Source organism: Podarcis vaucheri (genome assembly GCF_965113315.1).
Source record: "Podarcis vaucheri genome assembly, chromosome: 4".
NCBI lineage: Eukaryota > Metazoa > Chordata > Lepidosauria > Squamata > Lacertidae > Podarcis > Podarcis vaucheri.
Window position 1 is genome coordinate 46,898,313 of NC_138762.1, and position 17,597 is coordinate 46,915,909.

General features: G+C 43.6%; 1 protein-coding gene across 3 annotated transcripts in view; it reads left to right on the forward strand.

The window, feature by feature from the left end:
• The window catches only part of LOC309531353 (uncharacterized protein), a 394,694-nt gene that overhangs the window by 181,595 nt on the left and 195,502 nt on the right, over window positions 1-17,597 (forward strand). The gene's annotated exons all lie outside the window — the stretch shown is intronic.

Genomic DNA, 17,597 nt, shown 5'->3' on the forward strand with positions numbered 1-17,597 from the left:
AATTAGCTAAAGTGGTACCTCAGGTTAAGAACAGTTTCAGGTTAAGAACGGACCTCCAGAACGAATTAAGTTCTTAACCAGAAGTACCACTGTATGTTAAATAAGGTGTTTAACAGCAAATTGCTATTCATGCCTAAGTCCATTGATTTGAGAGGGTCTGCTCTAAATATGACTTACATGTGCAATTCTAACCCTGTCAACTCAGAAGTAAGTCACACTGAATTCAATGCAGCTTACTCCCAGGTAACTAGGATTAGGAGGATTGAAGCTTTAGTTAGATACAACCCTAAGGGCCAAACGACACAATTAAAAATGTCATGCAGTAAAAAAACAACAACAGGTGGGAGGAGTGTGCACATGTATGTTTAACTATTTCCTCTCTGGCCATGGTACTCATTGTACTCATGAAAATGTTACCCTGTACTGCTGCTAGCCTCCTTGCATTCAAAGCTATCATTGATGCTAATAGGAACTTGCGCATTGCATTCGTACCTGCTTTTTATTTTTATTTTCTAAAACCCAAACAGACTTCCAAAGATACATTTAATGTCACATCGAGTTTGACCCCAAGTTCCACAGAAGAATGTTAGACTTATTTCTGAGGAAACATTCATTAGGCACGCTGCAAATGAGCACTCACACCTTACACTGTGGGCGCCCTTTGTGGGATCGCATGTGGCGCCTCGGGCTCCTGAGGACCTACTGGCTGATTGGACTGGCCTGCCTCTCAATGCTATTCTTTGGAGGTTCCCACTAAACCCCAGTTAGTCATTTAGCACTGCTAGAGGTGGGGCCAGTTGCATAAATAGGAGGTGGAGGCGGGAGCAGCCAGGCAGTCAGCTCAGGAGTTCCACCCACCCAAGCCTCCCTTAGTTTAATGTTCTTTTTGCAGGTTAACCTTTTTCTTCCTGTTTAGCGGGCACTGCAACGGTCTTTTGACTGGTTGCTGTTGAAGAGCCGGGAAGAAATTTTCCTGCATCTTTTCTACCCTAAAATGGGGGGGGGGGAATGAAGTGGTGACTCACCCCCCCACGGTGGCAATTCCAGGGTCCCCTCTTAAAGGGGTTGTAAATGGGTGTCTCTGGCCATACACTGAAAGATTGTCAGTGAACTACCCTGTGTGCAGGGATATGGGCTGGGCTGCCTGTGTACACTTACGTCTTGCAGTGCACCCCCATATCCCATTTACCCTGATGTGCTCCAGTTCCCCCAATTGGGGGGCTGGGAGGGATACACGCCCAGTGCCGAAGCCAAGGTCTTCCTACATTTGAAAGTTTAATAAAGTTGTGGCCAAAATTTCCATAACGCATTATCATGGATCATTATTCATTCTGGTGGTCCCTGGGGGCTGGGGGGGGCTCCACCTGGTCACACAAATATACTTTATTTTCAGTTCCAATAACATTGTTATTCCATCAAACAGAAAAACGTTCTTCGTTCTGCAGTTCAGCATTTCTATAGTCTCTTCTGAACTTTTCCATTCTTCACTATGTGGAAGTAGATAAGAAGTTCCAAGACTTGATGTACACACACACACACACACACACACACACACAACCAAACTGCATTTGTTTAATATCCATATTTATTTTTAATTGTATGTGTAGTGCTTCTTTTATGTCTTATATTTTATATTATTAAGCTACAATTTTAATTCTACTGAATTCTATAGAATTCAACTTGTCATACAAGAAAATACAATATATAAGAAATACAGTGGTACATCAAGATCCTCAGCAATTTCGAAGTGGTCTTTTGGGGTGGGGAGATTGGGAACCAGTGGCTTATATTATAAACCTGTAGACAATGTGAAGTTTTCATTATATCGCCAAGCGTTTAGTTCTGAGCGGTGAACACCAACAACACCACCACCACCAACAGAATAATAGTGCCTTTAGGTTATACAGTGCAAGTTACTCTGGCAGTGGGGAGGTAAATGGGACTAAGGCCTTATGAAAACTGGGTATCTCTTTGGAGGCTCTGAAAAGATGTGTACAAAGCACTGTACACAAATATTTTTGGATTGACTATCTTTCTAACTATGTTAGGCAATTATATGGCACACATAAACTAATTGTTTCTAATTAATAGATTTTACGTTGCTATCTCCTTAACTTCTGCTGAGTTACAAAGGGGGGGGGGAGATAGATGCTAACTCAGTTTTTAAAAAAGTTGTCTCGCAGGCAAAATCCATACTTGCATTTCGAAGCACTCAGCTAATCTAAAGGATTAAAATGACCTCAAGGAAGGGCTCAAGCAGTCAACTGCCATAGTTTCAAAGTGAGCTTAAGAATTTCAGCCAAGTTCCTTTCATAGAAACTGTATAGTTATATAAATTGATTTCTTTGGGGACAACTTGCCAGACAGTACTTTACTTAGTTGGGGATTTAACAGCTCCAGAGAAAGGGGAAAAAAATATTGTATTATGCCATCAGTGGCAGGTGCTCCCCCTTATAATTTGTACCAGTGGGTGTTAAAATATTCATGTTTTAGTGTTAGCATATCTGCATGCTTCTGCAACCATGTTTATTCATATTCATAGATCTGTAACTTGCCAAGGAGGAGTAGAAGAGCATAACACACCTTTAACTTGTATAGTGATGCGGTTCCAGGACACTGTGATTCCATTTAACTGAAGGCTCCTGAATCTAGCATTTCAGATATACATGAAAGAAAATATGGGTTGTACGCTGTTTACACAGAAGTTCCCTTATTGCTCCATTGGTTAAAAAGAATCATATTCTGGAAAACTGGCCTGAATTCTGCTTTCATCTGCAATGATTCTGCTGTATAAAAGGTGTATCTCATAATCAAACATTCCCTACCAAGGAATGTATTCATGCTGAATTATTTAAAGTCAGTTTCTAACCTTTCTCTTCAAGTCTCTCACTCTCCAATTCTTTGAGAATATTCATTAGCCTGATTTAATAAAAGCCACTGGCTAAACTTTCATTTGGTATTAAATGAGCATATCAGTCTTCGTATCCCATCCTTAACATAAAATAGTGGATTTATTAAGGTCAATGGAATAATTCCCTATATGCAGATTTGATGAGAGGCTATATATGTATGTGTGCAAGTGTGTTTGCATGTGCACAAAAATAATGTCCTCATATAAACTATACACATCAAATAATAAACATAAAAATAACAAAAAGTGGCTTTTATTGTTCCAGGAATTCAGTTTGCACGTAACACTAAGCCAAACTATAGCATTAGCACTTTTAGCAGCCACATCACAGTACTGGTTCATGTTTGCTTTATGATCACCTAAGAGCCTTAGATCCTTTTCGTGTGTACTGCTGCCAACCTCATTCTATACTTGTTCCATTGATCTATGTTTATGTTTATACCTAAATGCAGGACTTAATTTTGCTGTGAAGGGCAGGTGTACTGATGTTTGCTGTTGTTTAAACCAGGAGATATTTAGATTTTAGTACTGGAAAGAGAAACATGTACATTTTTTGGAAAAACAAAACAAAAAATAGGAGCAAACAAAAGGCTCATGGGGAATTCTAGAAAGGAAGGCAATAGCATTACTATCCTTCTTTTTGTTGTGTTTTACATGAGTGCCCTTGTACTTAATTGGCAAGAGAGCACCCACTGTCTGAAATTTATAGGAAACTAAAGCAAAAGTAAAATAAAACATTTTTAAAGGATGCTGGCAAAAGAAAAAGACTAGGTCATTGGTCACTTGCAATGTCACAGGCAAAGTATAATAGGTACCCATGACAGTCATACAATCACACTCCACACAGCATGAAGAGTCACAATTGATGTGCTTGACTGAGAGGAAAATTGCATGTTTCCAACAGCAAAATAATACTTTAGAAAATGTGCAGTCCCCAAAACTGAAGTACTTCTGGAGAATAGGTGCCTGGATTTGCTACAACAAATTAGTAACAACTCTGCACTGAACGCATAACAAGTGTGGAGTTGTGCATGTCTTCTTTTTTCATAATCATATTAATCTGCACTACTTCTGAATGTCTTCTCTTTCGGCATAGTTCTGTATTTAACTTTCCAATGACGGCAAATATTTCAGGGAGAAGAATTCTAGGTACTGTAGCAGCAGTGGCCAGGTATGCCTTTTATTGTTTATGTTCTGCCCTTTTTTAAAGAATCACACTTATGAATACTTTTGTAACCTACAAGCTTGACTTCTGCAATGCGCATTATGTGGGGCAGCATTTGAAGATGACTCTGAAGTAGTAATTAGCAGACAAAGCTCATCTCCTGACAGATAGAGAAATGTGTTGCGTGTTGAGTCCCACAAGCCCCCCACACCAAAAAATTCACACATCACACATAAATTTTTGTTTAAGGTTTTTGGCATAATTTTGGCCACAACTTTATTCAAAATACAAAAAATGTGAGTGGTTGCTTAGGCATTGGTTATGACTATCTGTCCATGCCCAGGGACACAGCTGACTTCCGGATTCCAGCGGAAGCCAGCGTGGGAAACAAGTATTGGGGAGAAGTTGAAGCTGGGTATCAGTCCATCACTTCTCACCCTCATGTTCCGGTGGGGCTTGCACGGCCCAAGTCCGACTCCGGGGACAAGGACGAAAAGAATGGCAAGCCCCTGGATTCCTTTAACGGAATTCCCATTTCCGCACACCATTGGAGGGGTAGGCACTTACCCCTCCACCAACCAATTTTAACCAATGCCTAACCGCCATGGAGCCCCAAGCTCACCGCCAAACCACTCACAGACCCAGCCAAGACCACAGCTTAGCCACCACCGCACCCAGCCAAGCCTCATTCCCTAAGGCCGAAAGGTGCACACCATCATCCCTGAAAAGAGATTCAGCCTGAAAAGGAATCTCAGGATGGGAAATCACATCACCACCCAGCTCCAAAATCTTTTTCGACACCACAGAATTGATACGTTTTCTGGCCCTTTCGGTGGCGGCTGGGCAACGACTGCCACTCCAAACGCGTCGTTGCAAAAGCTTTGACCAAAAATTTTTTGCTGACGGCATCATAGACCACAGCACCTCCAGGTCACCCAGGATTGCCACACGTAAAGAAAAACAGTCCATGGAAACCAGGTCGTTCTCACCCAGCTGCACCACAATAGCCGTGGGTGGCCCTTCCAAAAACATCTGCCTCCAAATCAATGGCAGGAACTCTGACCAGCGCATTCCCCGTCTGGACAGCCAAGACAAGTGGACATGTGGAGGAAGGCCGAGACCTGTTCCCAATCCGGACTGCCGGGCTCCGATGCCAGCCCAATGCACGATGCTGTGCCCCACCATCCAGATGCGGACAGCCGCTAAACCTGGGATAAACAAGCAAACAAAATATAAGCATACCAAAATGTTAGCGAACATAACCTTTAAACGCGTTCGATTTCCAGCAACCCAGATCCTTTATTCTGTCGGCTGACAGACCCCAGTGTGCTGCAGTCGTGGCAGCCCCGATCCTATTTCATTCTATTATCCACCGCCTTATTAACATGCTTTCTGGCCTGCTTGGTGGTAGTTTGTCTAGGCATTGGTTCCCGACTAGCTGCACCTGACCTCAGCAGGGCAGCACTGACGACTGGGCCCCACCATATCGTCAGTTCCAGTAAACAGCATGGGGGAGCCATGAACCAGGATCAGACTCAAGCTCACCCCAAATGCTCCCAGGGACTCTTGCATGGCCCTACCCCTCGAAAGGGGTCGACAAAAGCATGGCGAATCCTTGGATTCCCTAATGGAACATCTTTGCGCATTGGAGGGGACAGGTGCTCCAACACCCCCCCCTCCAAACCACCTCGAACCAATGCCTTAAATTATTTTGAGTCCAGGGAGAGCTGCCATCAACTCAATCCAAGCCCTCTTGCATGCAGGAATGCAAACTTATGCTGGAGGAAGACAGCAAACATTCTCGCCCAGCTGTACCACCAGCACTGCAGGAGGACCTGCACAGGTCACACTCGCCGCACCAAAGGAAGGATCTCCTCCCAAAGCATTCCCCATCTGGAGATCCAGTATATGTTCACATGGGCAGGAAGACTGAGATGGCGCCCCAGTCCAAACTCGTCAACATGCTTGCCAGCCTAGTGTACAATGCTGTGGCTCAAATGTGCACAGCTGCTCCTATTAAAAAAAATAAAAAATAAAAAAGGAAATAACAGACAAGCATCAGCACAGACATCACTGTGACACTTCCTGATATAACCCTTGTCAGCGTCAGACTTCCAATGACCCGTATTCACAATCCTGTCTACTGACAGGCCCCCAGTGTGCAGCCTTTGCAGCAGCACCTAATCGTAAGGAATGAGGAGTGTTCAGCGGTAGGCAAGCTGCAGGCTGTAATAACTGGTGCATGATGTAAGCACATTGATGCCGGGCTAACGGGAACCCATTTTCATGCACTAGGAGCGGGCCAGCCCCCAGGGAATAAAAAGCCAATTATTCTGTTATCCATAACGGGACAAGGGCCCTCCTCACCTGTGGCGGGAAGCCTGATTGTGGCACTCCTGCCCACTAAGTCTGTTATAGAGGTACCAACTCTAATGACAAGCTCCAAAGGATAAGGAAAAGTCCTGAAGCAATAAGCCTCCAGACTCTCAGCCCCGTGCTGGCTCCAACAACCATTTCCCCAACCCTCAGTGCGAAAATGCAATGGACTACTGAAAGGAGTCTCACCTTGATCTTTAACCCGCAGACAAGTTTTAACTTGTTGCAGATACTGCATAGGTAAAAATTGACCGACTCCCTGCCCACTGTCCTATGAGGTTGGAGCCTATTCCAACCTTCCAAGGCCCTGCGCACTGCAAACTTTATACAAGGGTCTCTGAAAAATAAAGCTTCAATGTAACAGACATTGCAGCGGACTGAATTCAGATAGTTATAACCGCATGCCCAATCTGCAGCAGGTGGACCAAATACTGCAGGATCTGCTCAGAGGATGGGGGCAAATTCTTCCAAAAGGCCAAGAACTGCCAGCTTAAGGCTAAGAAATCCATCCAGGCCTTCCCATAAGAGGTAAAAGCAGAAGGGGAAATGGAAGCTGCCGCTCTCTGAAATTACTAATTGTTGTCAAAATGCCACAGGTCTGGAAAAGTCTGGCAATAGCTGAGTCTGGAGCCCAGGATCTGAAGCGCTTCATCTGAAAATCGGATAGCGTCAGCATAATTTGGAGAGGAGAAAGCACAATATTAAACCTTAAGTGGCGCAGCTCGAAAGCATGAGCGGAGGGGTGGAGACTGTGCTACAGCATGAGGACTGTTTTGCCAAGACGCTCACCACTACCTGGTTATCAGACCAAAAGCAGATCCGATGGTCACTGAACTCCTCGGGCCACGTGAACTGCTACTACAATGGGGAAAACTCAAGAAAAGTTATGTCACATGATTGCCTCACCACACCGGGCTTGAGGCCATAGCTTTGCACACCAGCAGCCCTTGAAATAAAAACCAAAGGGCAAAGATCCAGCAGCACCAGCATGAACCTGAAAATCCCTGAGCGGGTTCAAGGTATCCTGCCATGGCGAACTACTATTGCATACATTCAGGAATTGCTACCATCGCCTGATATCTGCCTTCACCACATTTGGTAGGCATACATAAAGGTAAGGGGACCTCTGTCAGCATCGCCCTTGAGCCAGTGCCACCAACTGGACTCATCCACTTCAGCCCCAACTGGGCTAGGCGAGCTGGGTAGCACTTCCAGAGACCACCTCCTGCACATGAACAGGTCAAAGTGCTGTGGACTCACAGCTTAGAGTTGTGAGCACCGGATTCACTCCAACAAAAAGACAGTCGTCGCACAGCAGAGTATAGCAGAGTATATAAACAACTCGGAGAGCAGCTCTGTAGAATATCTTCTTTATTCTATCTACAACTATACAAACTATATACAGAGCTTAAAAGGTCTAAGCATAAATAAATGCTGCACTGCACTGAGTATCTGCAGCTGCCCTTAGCAGCAACCTTATCTCTACACATGATCTCTAACACTCAGTCTCTCTCTCTCTCCGACACTGACTGACTGACTTGGTGCTGGAGCAGAATAAGTAGAGACCAGAACACGCCTCCTCCTCTCTGGAGACTTAGCAGACTCCTCAGGAGATTCTTGGATATGGGAGGGGTGAAATCTAGGCAGCCTGGCCTAGTGGGAAGATTAGTTAAGTGACCCAGCAAGATCGGATCTGGTGAAGCATCACTTGCTACAGAGGAAGTATTACAAAATAACTTCCTTCAAGGCAGACAGCTTCTCCATAGCCAAGTGGTATGTTTTAGCAACGATATCCAACTGGATCCCTAAATAAAATGGGAATATGGGCAAAAGGTATTGAGCTATTGCTTGCCAGCTTCCAGCCCCCGCTTGGGCAGGGGGCATCTTGTGCAGCCATCATGATATGTAAATTTACAGGGCCGACGCTGGCCAGAACCCCTAAAGAAGTCCCAACCAAGCTGCCGCCAAGCCAGCTTCCTTTTCAGACACACACTCTGTGCAATGCAAAAACAAACACACACACTCCGTGCAGTGCACACACTCTCCATGCAATGCAACTACACACTCCGTGCAATGCAAAAAGTACGCTCTGTGCAATGCAACTACACACTCTGTGCAATGCACACAAACCCTCCGTGCAATGCAACTACACACTCTGTGCAATGCAAAACACACTCCCTGCAATGCACACACCTTTCATGCAATGCAACTACACTCCATGCAATGCAACTACACACTCCGTGCACTGCACACCCTCTGTTCAATGCAACTACATACTCCGTGCAATGCACACACTCCGTGCAATGCAAAAAAACCAAAACAAAAAAAAAAACACTCTGTGCAATACAACTACACCCTCCATGCAATGCACACGCACTCCATGCAATGCAACTACACACTCCCTGCAATGCACACACCCTTCATGCAATGCAACTACACTCCATGCAATGCAACTACACTCCATGCACTGCAACTACACTCCATGCACTGCACACCCTCTGTTCAATGCAACAACAAACTCCGTGCAATGCACACACACCCTCCATGCAATGCACACACCCTCCGTGCAATGCAACTGCAAATCTCCTAGCAATGCAATGCAATGCAATTGCAGCCCGTGCAGCGCCGTGCTCTGCAACGCACAGAGCAAACTGCAATGCGGGCACGCAAAGGTGCTTTCTCCCAGTTGCATATTGCAAACATGGCGCCAGTTACATCCCTTGCAGTGAGGTAACCACCAAAAGGAATTAAGTGTCCAGGTAGAGCAATGGGGGAGCATGCAGCTGTCCCATACAGTGACCAATCCTGCAACCTAGGCATTACCGGCACTATCCGCTGACCCAGTGAAAGCAATGCTCCATGGACCACATGGGGACACTATTGAGGCCGGAAACACTTCCAGGCCATCGAATTCTAGGGCAAAGCCCTAGGATCACCTGCTAGGCCAGGCATAAATGTTTCCAGTGAAATAGCAGAGTTGAGGTAGCCCACAGCTTGTCCAGGTACCCCTGCTTGCCCTTTTAGAGGGAAGCACCCCTTCAAGAAACCCAAAGTTCTTTTATCACAAATGGGCCGAACTATCCAGCAACAGAATAGCCCATAAGGAGCAGTTTGTTTTGTTATAACAATGGCTAAGAGGGGTATATGAACCCTGACTCCCAGGTCCTAGTCCTACACTTTAGCCACTAAGCCACGATGGCTCACCTCTAAAATGGCAGTCGCCACTATCAGGGCAAAACAAACTTAAAGAAAATAAACTCGTTCAGAAACAGCATAGTTCAAGAGCATATACAGAGTGCTCATAGTCCTTGGAGGCACAGGGAGCCTCTGGGGCCCTCTGTCTGCCTCAGATATACATTAGCAGCAACTGGGCCTGCAAGCAGATACATTCCTATAGCGAGAATGTCATAGCAATATTAAAGGAACTCAAATTAGTGCTCCCACCCAAGGCTACCTTAAAATTTGGCCAACAGCGCTGCACACACTCAAAATAAAGCCAATCTCCGGGGATACTATAAACGAAAGTGATACCAGCTAATCTGGGAACAGCCCTGACTAGCCCCACAATTTCAACAAGAGAAATGGGGGAAACCTTTTTGCGAAAGAAAGCCCCTAACGGGGGCTCTCTCACTACTGGGAAAGGCAAGCCACAGATACAGGGAGAATCTTCCTACAGGGCAGGGTAAGGGGTGGGGTGGGAAATTGAACAGGAAAAGGGGGGAATTAAATTATTTAAGGGACTAGAGAGGATTAAAAGAAAGGGGAAATAAAGAAATGTAACCAGACAATGAGAAGATTGTCCCAGTGCTCCATGTGATCCGGTGCAAAAGCCAAGAGGTCGACCCACGTTGGGTGTCCTATATTTATAGCCTCTGACCCCTCCTTCGAAATTGGCAACATCCAAAACTCCCCAGTGACCAAATTAACCCTTAGGGTCCCGGTTTAGCCAAACTGCCCATTCATAACTGGGTGGCTTGTATTTCCCAACCGCAACACGTGCTCTCATTTATGGAGAACCCGCTTTATGGAATCTGTACTGGCTGACTGTTGGCTTCTGGGACCAATTCAAAGTGCTAATAGTTACATTTAAATCTTATGTTGCTTTACGGGTCATCTCTGCTGATATAAGGCCTGATATTGCCTACACACAGCTAGTCAAGGCACAATGTCCAGAATAGAACATAATCCCTGAGACTTGGGGTCTTTACTGCTTTGGTTTCAAGACTACAGATAGTTCTTCTATTGCTGCTTTCTAGAAGGAGTAAAAAATGTACATTCTGAACATTCCAGAAAGCATTTGGTTGATTTGTTTTTTGGTGCTTTTTTTGGTGGCCGCACCAAAAAATTGCTACTCTTCATTTAATGTGATTGCTTTTATGTGACCTGTCTTGAGTTGTTGAAAGATGAAACACTAAACTTAAACATGTAGATGTTATCTTTCCGCATTTCAAGACATATGTATACAGTGGTACCTCGGGTTAAGTACTTAATTCATTGCGGAGGTCCGTTCCTAACCTGAAACTGTTCTTAACCTGAAGCACCACTTTAGCTAATGGGGCTTCCCACTGCCGCCGCACCGTCGGAGCACAATTTCTGTTTTCATCCTGAAGCAAAATTCTTAACCTGAGGTAATAGCGGAGTCTGTAACCTGAAGCGTATGTAACCCGCGGTATCGCTGTATCTATATAGAATCTAGCTTTCTCCAGCTTTCTCCAGGATACGGTTGGTTTTTATAGCTATATGAACTCATACCCGCAGAGTGAAGTGATGGGGGCTTACTAGAAGGGGTGCCAATGTGGCATCTGGGACAGCTGATGGGGGGGGGGCATCCGCATGATTTTCTCTTTTTCTTTTAGGCTTGGCAGATACTTTTTGATACACCATGCCTGCATGGTGGCCATTTTGTGACTGGCACCATGTCAGTTCTTTGGAATTCCAAATGTGTCTGCTGACCATAAAGTATGGTGACCCCATGCATATAAGGGAGGGCTCTCAAATATGATAAATGTACAGTGGTACCTCCGGTTGCAGACGGGATCAATTCTGGAGCTCCGGTCGGATCCCAAGGTTTCCGCAACCAGAGGGACCGCTTCTGCACATGCATGCGCGGCGAAACCTCGAAAAATACTTCTGGGTTTGCTGTGTTCGCATCCTAAAGGATACGCAGCCAGAGGTGTGCGTATCCAGAGGTACCACTGCATTGTACAAACAGCTCCACAATATATTCATTTAGGCTGTAGACTTCACCATATCCCTGAGACTAATCCAGTGGAATTTACTCCTAAATGGTCCTATGCATTAGTTGTTCTGCTTTATTGAAACCTGTTTAAAAAATCCTACCTATGCAAATCCCACACCTCTAGTATCATGTAATGTCTAAGCCGTGTTGTTGACACTGCCTACTACACATGCAGCATTAGCATGCTGACACAACACACACACACACACACACACACGAGGATGAATCTCTAGCATACATGCATAGGTGACTTGGTTTAGACATGGCACCAAATTCAAAGTACTCTGCTTTGCATGTTAGCTTTTTACACATACCGGGCATTACATTTATATTAGACCTCAAATGAAAAGAACCTCAGCACTGGAGTAGACATGAAATACTCCTCTTTTTTTCTTTTTAAACCACTATTTTCATAGAGCAGTACAGATATGGACACTTACATAGTTTGGATAACAAAGAGTTTTGAACAGCCTGATATTCTTTGGCTCCAATTGAAAAGAGTGCAGATGGAGTTGTTGGAACTTAGCTCGACTAAACAACAACAACAGCTATACTGAGGTGATTATGGACACATATATACCATATGTTTAAAACATTCTTATACAGCTTTAATAGTCATAGCTCCCCACAAACAATCCTGGAGACAATGGTTTGTTAAAGGTGCTGGAGACCATAGAACTGTGAGGGGTCTCCTAACAACTCTCTGCACCCTCAACAAACTACAGTTCCCAGGATTCTTTGAGGAAAGCAGTGAGTTTTAAAGTGGCATGAGCACTTTAATATACGGTGTGCATGAGATGTACGTGCACTCTGATCTGTGGTCTGAGCTTTACTTAGCTTAGAGTGATGTACTTGTGAGTAGGTATGCTTTGACTTGCAGCTTAAAGTTTCCATCAAAGAGACACCATCTTAATATACACTGTACAGAAAATAACCTCTCTCTCTCTCTCTCTTTCTCCCCCCATATGAATATGTATGAGGGAAAGCTCAATAGTTGCCTCATGCATACACATTATTGTTCTACTCATCAGTTGTTTATTGCTTTGTGTTCACAATTCACTAGTGATTTGTTGTTTGCCTTGCTTCTGTAAAACAGATGAAAATATACCTTAAAAAGATTGTGGCATTCAGATTACAATCTTAAACTAAATATAATTAATGATTTTTTTGTATATGTATCTAATAAAATAAGCTTCAAACATTGTCAACATTATCCTTAAGCATTCATGACCTGGCAGAATAATCAGACTATTCTGGGTGAATATAAACTGTTTGAAATTTTTCAGGGAATCATTATCCATTTGAAAATAAGATGAAGAGAATATTAAATGCGCTTTGGCTTTGGGGAAATCACTTTTCCACCCTCTTAATTTTTTTAATCTATTGAAATGAAACCTGACCTCCTTTATTGTATATCAATAATCATCAATATTTAATTTAACCTTCTTTAATCTTTAGTAGATTTCTTGTTTTGCAAAATACGGCTGAAAAATGTAAATACAATTCCTTTCAGATCAGAGTTTGATGTGAGATCCTTCTGAAGATTGGTGGGTAAAGATCAGCATAGAAATAATTTCTTAGCTTTTGAAATGGTTATGCCAAGACACACAGAGAGACTCTGAGCATTAGCCAAATATCTGCCCTTAAAATCTCAACTTCAAAATTGACTTTTGCATGCATAACCTGAATTGTTGGCAACCTGTTCTGCAACACCATGGCGTACAGCAACAGGTTACTGTATAAATAATTCATTAGACCATCGCCTTCCATCATGCTTAGAAAACCGGCACCAGAGATTTTAAAATCTTAGCACATTTCAGTGTTGTTACGCCTGACCCCCTGCTCACGGGAAAGGGACAACAAGTGTTATGGCCTGCAGATGCTATCGGTGCATATTTACATGGACCCGAGAAAATACCATTAGAGTTAACAAATATGAAAAGTATATAGTGATGTGTGTGAGAAACAGAGACAGAGAATAGAACAATGATATGCAACATCATGGATGCTTTAGTTAGTGCATGATTAATAGCCACAGAATAAGCAGAAACAGAACAGGACCTGCAAGACCAGACTTCAAATCTCCATAAATAAAGCACACTGGGCAACCTTGAGCCAGTCACTGCCTCTCAGCCAAACCCACCTCACATGGTTGTTGTGAGGATTAAATGGGGGGGACGACCATATGCGCTACCCTGAGGTCCTGGGAGGAAAAGATGGGTTATAAATGTCAAAAAGAAAATAAATGCAGAAGTGACATGGACCAGAAATAGACTGATTTGCCGATCTCTACTGTGGCGTGTAAAATAATCCTATAGTGTAATCTAAGCATGTCTACTCAGGAGGAAGCATTGTTCTAGGCGCATTTTGCGACATGGAATTTCATTAGTGCAAGCGGTTTCTGAGTTCTGGGCACAGTATTGCACCTAAGATTTCAGATTAAAACTGCAGAGTGGAAGAAAAGAAGGACCTTTTTCTGCCTCCCCACTTCCAACTACTCTTTAAAGACTGGAGAAGAGAATCTCTTAAGAATATTAGGGGGGTGGGCAGGGGAAGGACTAGACCATGTTAAAATTGAACATAATATTTTAGCTGCAGTTCATTCATTTCCAGCTTGTTGTGCTTGAGGTGAGAATATTCTCTGAAGAATATTCTCGAGAATGCGAATATTCTCAAGAATATTCTCTGCTAGAAAATTCTCTGGAGAATATTCTCCACAAACAGTAAATTCTAATGTAAGAACCAGTTTTACAACCCACATTTTAAAAATCTAGCAAATAATAAGTAAAGCTGTGATTTTGCCAGTGTAAGTAATGAATGATTTTTTTTTTGATCTAGTTGCATTACTGAGCATTGTGTCATTCACCACTGGCAGTTCTGAAATGTGAGCTTCAGAAAACACACACACACACACACATATATGCACAGTGGTACCTCGGGTTACATACGCTTCAGGTTACAGACTCCGCAGGTTACAGACTCCGCTAACCCAGAAATAGTGCTTCAGGTTAAGAACTTTGCTTCAGGATGAGAACAGAAATCGTGCTTCGGCGGTGCTGCGGCAGTGGGAGGCCCCATTAGCTAAAGTGGTGCTTCAGGTTAAGAACAGTTTCAGGTTAAGAACAGACCTCCAGAACAAATTAAGTTCTTAACCCGAAGTACCACTGTATATTTAGTTTTTAAAATGCTATTCATTTAATTTGATGAACATTTGAATCGTATTTATTTCAACTATATATAATAGCCTTTTTTTCTATTTTGGTGTGATCTTATTCATAGCAATTCTACACCCTTGGCCATACAGTGTGATTTTACCCCCCCAGAAAGTAGCTTTAATGCTTTATACACTTAAAAGTACCTAAGAGTATACAATTATGTGTAACAGCATGTGAGGACTTCCGGGGTTGACGCGATCTGGGAATGGCGGATTCCCTCCGAGCTCCGGAGGGAATCGGCTCAGCAGGGGACGGGTCTTTGCCGTGCCGGCGACACGGGGACCCTTAAAACCGCAGGCGCGGAATGCCTGCGGACTGAAGACTCGGCGGGTGCCTTAAGTGCCCCCCCTGATTCGCGAAGAGCCTTTTTAAAGGCTGCGGAGGGGATACGGGGGGTGGCGCGGCACTGAGAGTCCATCGCTACCTCTGCTGAGCGAAGCCGCGAGCCATGACCGGAGAGCGCTGACTTCCTTCCTTGAAATTCGGCTGAAAAAACAACCCGTGAGTAATTTGGACTTGGCTTTTAAGAAATTTATCCACTGAATTTGAGACGATCGGGGGATGTGCTAAAAGGAAGTCCGCACCCCCTACCTTGCAGACGATCTAGAGCAACGAAAAAAGAACTAAGCTGGAGTGCCTACCCTGTAAAGGGTGAGTTCTAAAAAAGACAGTAACTTCCAAGATTTGGAAATTTTGAGCAGGAGAGAGGAGTGTTGGATGTTTTATGTTCTGCTGTAAACAACCCCCCTCCCGGGCCCGGGAGCGTCCTGCTTTGGAGCTGGTTTAAGAAGCGCAGAGTTTGACAGCTGTCAAAGCTGTCAAACGGACTGTTAATAGTGGAAAATTGCTACCTAAGTTACCTCTGGATTAAAAAGAGTTACAATTGATCTAAAATTGTTGGAAATAAAGAAACAATAACAAGACAGAGGACTGTTGGGGAAAAGAATACTAAGTAACCAGATTCCCTCTAGAGGGAATTCTGTGGAATTACAATGGCTGTGGATGGAAAGATACTGGGAGAAATCGAAAGGATGTTTTATTTGGTTGGAATCTTACAAGAGCAGACTACGGCTATGAGTGAACAATTGATGACCTTGACTTCTGAAACAAGTAGTCCTGCTGAATTTAAAGAGGACCTCAATGAGAAAGAATCCACAGCTGAACCAGAAATGATAATAAAAGCAGAGGAGAAGACAAAACAAGAAAGAGAAGAAGTGATGTGGGAAAATACTGAGCAGAAGCTGACGCCTGTGGAATACAAACAAGGAGACTATTGGAGTAAATCTACTATAAATCCACGAAAGATGCAGAAGACGAAAGTGGAGGCCCTGGGAGTTTATGAAATTAAGGAACTTAAAATAAAGAAATATAATTGGGGCCTCCACATAGACTCTGACTTTGATTACCTTCAAGATTCATGCCTTGTGGAAACTCTTCAGCAGCTGTTTGCAAATATGGGAAGAGACTTTGGACTGATGGTGAAAGAACTCTTTCGAGATGTGACGACTGGCATAAAGGGTTACCAACAAGACCGGCGGAGAGGGACTGAAAGAGACTGGAGGGCCTCGGACGTGAGGAACCCGGGCTAAGAACTGTTATTTTGGACATGCTTTGGGAAGGGACGCAAACCGGGGATGGGAGGGAGGGAAAAATTAAGTTCTAACAACACTCATGATTATGGGATTTGGTTAAAAAGATCATTATTCAAGACAAAATGGGAAATCGTTGGAAGGGAATTGAGGTCCAACTTAGAAAAAATTAATTTTGTTTGTTTTTATAAAAGGACTAATATTAGGACAGGGAAATGCCAATTTGCTGACATAAATTTGGAAATGGGGATGCAAGGGAGGGGGTAGGGGGAAGTCAATGACCAGGGTTAGGAAATAATATTTTCGGGAAAGTATATATGTTTGTTGTTGTTTTCTTTTTTTTTCTCTTTCTTTGTTTATGTGTTTATTTGTTTCTTGTGTTTTTGTTTTTGTCTATATAAAATGTGAAAACCCAATAAAAATTTTATAAAAAAAAAACAATTATGTGTAACAGCATGTGAGGTGGCCTTGATTTAAACATTTGACATTTCCATATTTTTATTTAGTGTGGCACTGTGGGTTAAACAACAGAGCCTAGGACTTGCTGGCGGCAAGGTCGGCGGTTCGAATCCCCGCAACGGGGTGAGCTCCCGTTGCTCGGTCCCAGCTCCTACCAACCTCGCAGTTCGAAAGCACGCCAAAGTGCAAGTAGATAAATAGGTACTGCTCCGGTGGGAAGGTAAACGGCATTTCTGTGCGCTGCTCCAGTTCTCTAGAAGCGGCTTAGTCATGCTGGACACATGACCCGGAAGCAGTACGCCGGCTCCCTCAGCCAATAAAGCGAGATAGTGCCACAACCCCAGAGTCGGTCACGACTGGACCTAATGGTCAGGGGTCCCTTTACCTTTTACTGGTTTTTGCAGTGCCATTCAATATTCTCATTAATAGAGAATATTCTTGAGAATATTCTCCAAAAGATTATTCTCTAGAATTTAACATCACTTGTTGTGCCTATAAACCTAGCATTAAGGTGCCATTTAGCTCCTAGTGTTCATTTCTCAGTTTCTAACACTTGAAGGAAGCCCCATTTTCTACTGCCTCAGGCTGCAATCCTCTATGTACTTATTTGGAAGTAAGTCCATTGGACCCATGCATAGAATTT